General features: G+C 33.7%; 1 non-coding gene across 1 annotated transcript; it reads right to left on the reverse strand.

Annotated features, from left to right (window-relative positions):
• Nucleotides 1-948: 948 nt before the first annotated feature.
• TRNAR-UCU lies at nucleotides 949-1,020 on the reverse strand. Its single transcript has one exon. It is a non-coding gene; the product is annotated as a tRNA-Arg (tRNA).
• Between the last annotated feature and the right edge of the window lie 5,937 nt (nucleotides 1,021-6,957).

Consider the following 6,957-nt stretch of genomic DNA (forward strand, 5'->3'; position numbering starts at 1 on the left):
AAGCGATTTTGATTAAAGGAAAAAATAATGAAAATCACACAAGTTGGCAGAAAAATCAGTGTCCAAGAAAAAAAATGAAAGGGAAGTGTGCTTGTTGTTTTGGCTCAAAATTTGTTCTATAATTGGTGCTTATTTTATACCGATCCCAGTTCTGAAATTTCAATTGAAAATTAGTGTGAAAAAAAAAATTTCCAAAACTAGAGGTTTCTTGAGTCTTTTTATTTTGGTTTTATTACTCTACTCTAGAGCCATTCTAAATATCTCTTTGAGTCCTAGCTTGCTTTTATGTGCTTTTCCTTACTTTAATTGTTGAATAATCCCTGAAAATGTGTCTTGTTAAAACTCTATTGGTTTAGCTTTCATTTCATTTTTTGGGTCTTTGGTTATTACTTGTCTCTTTGTTTCCTTGTTTGTGAGTTGCCATATAGGAAATTAGAAAAGAGGATTGGTGTCATCCCTTGAAGAATTTGAGTCAAGAAGCAAGGGGAAAACCACCTTAAGAGCTATTGGACTAAGAAGCACTCCAAATTGAGTGAATCACCAAAGAATGGTTATCTTGATTCATTAGAAACTGGATAGGTAAGGAAATTTCTTGTTGAGTTACGTGCTTACTTAAACACGAATAAACCTCAATTCAAAGAAATCATATCTTCTACCAAGACATTCACTGGGGAAGCAGAAGTCCTTTTGAAGGAAGCTATTCAAGAACAAATGGAACTCTTTTTACTACAAGAACAGGTAGAAAAAAATTGATTAATCATTTAATAACTTTATAATTTCACTTTCAAATTCTTATAATTAGTATCTTTTAATATCTTTTTATTTCATTTGAATATAATATTAATATATAAATAAAATGAATTTGAATGAAAATAGAATAAATAAAATAGAAGGACAAGGTATAAATTGCATATATTTGCATATATATGCAAATATATGCAAACAATTTGCGTCCAATAGGATTTGAACCTATACCTAAGGTTTAGAAGACCTCTGTCCTATCCATTAGACAATGGACGCTTCTATTTTTTTTTCTTTTATTCTTTAACCTTATTAACTAAAAAAGGTTAAAGAATAAAAGAATTCTATATTCTATATATAGGAATTCTATATTCTATATATAGAAAAGATATAGAAAATAAATAAAATTCAATTTGTTATAAATACCTAAAACTAAATTAAGAAATTAAAAAAAGAATTGACAAATTCATTTAAAATTCTAGATTCATTCTATAAGAAAAAAGATAGATTCAAATAGAATAAATAGAGAATATAAGCGGGTAGCGGGAATCGAACCCGCATCGTTAGCTTGAAAGGCTAGGGGTTATAGTCGACGTTGATTCATCATTTTGATTTCAATTTAACGTCTCTAATTCAAAACCGAACGTGAAACTTTTGTTTCATTCGGCTCCTTTACAAAAAAATTAAGAGATAGAAAATAAAAAAATTGACCCATAACATCTATGTCAGCCTTTTTGTTTTGTATGAATAAGTTTAAAACATCTTGCTTTTTAGATGATCCCTCTAGAAGAGCAGTATTATAATAATCTATGTTTTTTTCTAGTTACTTCGTTCTCTATTTCTATTTAATAGAATCTTTAGGAAAAGCATAAAATTTTTGTCGAGCTAAAAAAATGTAGATGTCTCTAGTAAACTAAAAGAATCGTTTAATAGCTATTTTTGCTTCAGTCTCTACTACACAAAAAAATGGAAGATTTAGTTACGATTAGAAATAAACTTTCTATATATCTCTCCATAGATCCTTTCGTCATACTCAAAAAAATTCGGATTATAGATCCAATTCCAAAAACTTATGTTTCATAATTTTAGAACTCAAGTTGTCAATTTAGAATTGATTCTTCTTGTATACAAATTACGATAATGTATATTATACCGCAAATCATTCATTGAGAGTATAAAGGATTCCCTTTAAGTAAGAAATAAAATTTTTGATCGGAATATGAATCAAACGGGGGATCCCTTAACTATTTAGGGGTCCATGGAATGAATCGCACTTTTACCACTAAACTATACCCGCTACAATACAATTATTGTATCTTTTGTAGAACAAAGCAATCAGAAAAAATCAATAAAGAAATAGAGGGGCATAATATTCAATATTCTAATAATTCGAGTATTGACATGTTTAATTAGAGTATCTTCTAATGAAATTTGAAAAACGGGGTGAATTACATTTTTGGATTTTGTTTTTGCTGAAGGTATTTTTTTTTCGAATAAAGTACATTCAATTCAAATAAATCATTGTTATTCAATATTCATGGGAATAAAAAGAGCCCGACTAGGTACTGGCCAGACTCTTTGGCTGTAGAAAAAGAAAAAAGGAAACTAAAAAATAGAAGAATATAGAATATAATAATGAATCGAAATCAAATAGAAAAAAAAAAAAGAGATAAGATAAAAAATAAGATAAAAAGAAGTCTTTTTTTTTCAAGCTCCATTTTTTGCTCTTCTTGTTTATGTGATATAACATAAACAAAGTAATTCTATTTTTCAATTGGGGAGAGATGGCTGAGTGGACTAAAGCGTTGGATTGCTAATCCGTTGTACAAATTTTTGTACCGAGGGTTCGAATCCCTCTCTTTCCGTTGATAATTTGATATTTTTTGTTGAACTTCTTTGTTTTCCTTGTTTGTTTGATTTTTTTATTTACTAGTTAAAGATGTTAAAATAAAGAAAATCCTAAAAATATTTTAAAATCCAGCACAAGCAAGAAAAACACAGAATCCACCTTTTTCTTATTCTTCACGCCCTGGATTACGTCCTGGATCGTTAGATAGGAATCCGAAGATGAAAAGAGAAATGAAGAATATCACTACCGTGTAAACAAATAGTTTTAGAGTAAGCATTATAAAATCTCCAAGATAATTAAAAAATGACAAAGAAAGAGAATAGATTCTCTTATATTACAACAAATTTTGTTTCTTTTAATACTAAGTTTCTAAAAAATTAAATTTTTGTGAGGAGATATATAAGATAAGTTTCGAAAATGGATTTGTAGTAAGAGTCGAGCCTTTTATTACAAATTATCAATAAAATTTATAATAGGTCAATTTATAATCTTTAACACCAGCTTTGAACCCAACACTTGCTTTAGTCTCTGTTTGTGGTGACATAAATCCCTCCCTACAACTCATGAATTAAGAATTCTCGAAACAACAAGGTCAGGAGTATAATAAGTCAATTTATAATCTTTAACACCAGCTTTGAACCCAACACTTGCTTTAGTCTCTGTTTGTGGTGACATAAATCCCTCCCTACAACTCATGAATTAAAGAATTTGAGTCAAGAAGCAAGGGGAAAATCACCTTAAGAGATATTTGACTAAGAAGCACTCCAAATTGAGTGAATAACCAAAGAGAGAACAACCACCAAAATTGAGGACATCTTTGTAATTTAGTAATTGACAATTTACTTACTTTCATTTCTTTCAAATTTTGTTACAAAAAGGCATTTCATTGGAAGTAAGTTGGGAGCCTCCAATAGGTCACCCTACTTCCATTTGTATGTAATAATTTTAGGCAATTTTCCCTTAGGATTGTGAGTGTTTTGTTGGGAACCTTAAATGTGGTCATCCAAAAACTCTTAGGATTCGCCTAGTTTACATTTCTTGCTTACTTTCATAGCTTATTTCCTATACCTTCCATTGTCAAACCACCTAGATAGCTTACCTTTTACCAATTAGTTTTTACCTTATCTTTCACACCTCTTTTAGTGTTTATTTTGGCTAGTTTCAACCATAGTTTCGTTTACCTTTTTGTTTTCAAACCCCCAACAAGAAAGAACCATAACTTAGGAACCAACATGAGTCTTCATTCTTCATCTAGTGTTAATGGTGAGGGTTCTACTTCTAAGGACACGTTGTATAAGATATTAGATGAGTTGAGATCCCTTAAGTTGTGGAAAGAAAAACAAGAGAGAAAAGAAAAAGGAAAAAAAAAGAGTGGAAGAAATAAGTCATGATGAAAGAGAGGAAGAAAGAAGAAAAATAATGAAAGAAATGAAAAGAGAAGAACATGTCTCCTATAGTAGTCATAACTCTTGCAAGAGCCTAAGTGAAGAACTTCGTCACTATTATGAAGGAAGGCATAGGTCACATCTTAGACCTCACTCCCATAGGAGAGAAAATGAAAGAAAGCCTCAAGAGGCTAACATTAACCTCCCATACTTCCATGGGAAGGACAATGTAGAGGCTTACTTAGATTGGGAAATAAGGGTAGAGCAAAAACTTAAAAGAAACTCTACTTTAAAATCTTATGGCTCTCATTCTTATCCAAATAAAGACCATGGTCTAGGCATCTTAGGGGCAGCATCATCTAAGCCAAAAAATGATAAGGGGAAGACAATAGAAAAGAAACCCCCTAAGGCTAGTAGGCAAGAAAAGACTAGCTCTATAAAGTGATGCAATCCTACCCCGCAAGGGCATTGGATAGAAGACTCTAAGTAGATTGGACCAAAGATGCAAGAAAAGGCCCTAGGGTTCTCATGAGCCTTAGGGTAGATTTCGGGCCCATGGGCTAAGTATGAGCCAACTTATCTTTGTACATATTAGATTAAGGTTTCATTTTTTTTGGGCCTTGTATTTAGGGCTCCATAATGTAGGTAGGGTACCCTTGAAATGTAGGATTTTTCAGCCCTTGTATTTTAGGGCACCTAGACTAGTTTTTGTATTAGGGGTAGTTTTGTAATTTCACATGCATTGAGTGAATATTTGATGTGTGTGTTGGTAAATAAATTTAATTGAATTGGGAGAAGCCCAATCCAATTAAATTTTATAGGGGGAGGTGAGCATTTGCTTGCTACACCCCATTGCCACATCATAGAGTCACACTTTGTGCATGCCCTTCATGCTTTACATGTCTCATGACACCTAAGCACACTTAGTGGAGAATCTTGGACTTGATCTTGGATTAGTGGGCTGAACCATAGCTAAAATTCACTAATCATATTAGTGAAATTTTGGCTCCAAAATTTGGCTTCACATATTCAATTTCAAATTCAAGTAAAATTTGAATAGAAATTCAAATTTCCCTCCAATTTTGTGTGACACTTAGGCTATAAATAAAGGCCATGTGTGTGCATTTTTTCAACTTTGATCATTTGAAAATTAAACTTCAGATTTCAGAGCTCTTTTAGAGCACAAAATTTCGTGCTCTTCTCTTCCTCTCCCTTCATTCATCTTCTTCTTCCTCCAAGCTTTTATCCATGGCCTCCTATGGATGTGAGCTTCTTCTAGACTCATCTTGTCCTTGAAGTGGCGTCTCCTCTCTCTCTTCCTTTTCCATTCCGCTGTCATTCATCTTCCAAGAAGTAAAAGAATTCATTGATGAAGAAGATCCTAGGCCTACAAGCTCCAATAGGAGCTTACATCAGATATCATCCTCTTAGGTAATACATTGTGGCGATAGGGACTATCAGTGATGATGCATCACCAAAAGAGGAAAACTCTAGATGAGGCTTCACTGTTATTAAGCGAGTTAGAGACCCAGCATGACCACAGATCGACCTCCACTCCTTATGGCTCACATAGACCCAAGCATAGGGCCTAATATCTCAATGTGTGTGCAAGGTGTAGGTGCCATGTGTGTGTAGAAAAAATATTTCTAACTATGAATGTAATCAATAGACAAACACACACCAAACACAACAACATAGCAAAGGTTATATACAAATATGGACAAACAAAAGAGAAAAGGGAAAAGGGAACATAAATAAAGAAGTCGTGATAAAAACATTGCACACTGACTGAATGGCTTAACTATCTAACAGGTCCCCAGTGGAGTCGTCAACTGTCGCAACCTACCCTTCGGCTGGGGTGTGAAAAGGCCAAAACAAATGGGCCAAAGCGTTTGTCTCCAAGGGAGAAAACAAGCGGAGTCGCCACCAACGTTTATTTGAGGAAAATGTTAGAAAAACCAAAAAGACGAATGTCTGCGTATTTTGAAAATGAGGGTTCGGGAATTGTTTACGCATGGGAAAGCTATTACACCCCACGCGCCTGTCAAAAAAGACGGCAACCTTTAATCGAGTGCGCAAAACATGACTTCATAATTATGTATTTTCCCTTTTTATGTTTATTATCTTTTCACTTTTTATGTTTTTTTACTTTTTGGGGTCGACAAGGGTGTTGCCCTTGCTCCTACATATCCTCAAGTGCGATGAGAAATTCAGACCTGCGTAGTTCTTTAAGTCTGAAATTTTGAGTGTTACATTGATTTTATCTTTTTTAAAAGATTAATTTTAATTGTGAACAAAAGTTATTTAAGGTGTTGGACCTTGAAACGATGTTTCAAATTTTGAAAAGCAGAGAGAGTCGTTTTAGGCGTTGGACCTTGAAATGATCTTTTGATTTTTGAAAAGAAGAGAGAGTCGTTAAGGCGTTGGACCTTGAAATGATCTCTTTTGATTTTTGATGAAATGAAGGAGTTTAAGAGTTGGTTTTGTTTTGGTTTTTTTGTTTATTAACCTTCAATCCCTTAAAGATAAATTGCGGCACTAACGATCAGTTAAAACTTACTTTACAAAAGAAAAATGATTACCGATGATAAGAGAAGGAGATGAAGATGCACAAAACAATAAAGAGGTCCCCTAGGGGTCCATGAATCATGTTCAAATTCTAAAAAGCAAAAACTAACCGGACAAAGAATGAAGAACGAACGAAGAACGATGTAGAAATCGATTGCAGTCGCAATTCGGTGGTGATTTAGCTTCTTTTTCCCTTCTTCCTTCTTCTTTTCTCTTCTTTCTTCTCAATTCCGGACCTCTGGACCTTAGAACCTCTCTCTCGGCCCCTCTTCACGCCTATTTATAGCAAAACAAGGCATGTGGGGTCATGACAACTCGCCCAGGCAAGCTAGTTACTTCACCATGAAGTTATTTTGGTGGCCCAGGCAAGCCAAAGGCTAGCCTGGGTGAGCCAGGGGTCTGAAAAAGCCTCCA

This window comes from Glycine soja, chromosome 11, assembly GCF_004193775.1.
Source record: "Glycine soja cultivar W05 chromosome 11, ASM419377v2, whole genome shotgun sequence".
Lineage (NCBI taxonomy): Eukaryota > Viridiplantae > Streptophyta > Magnoliopsida > Fabales > Fabaceae > Glycine > Glycine soja.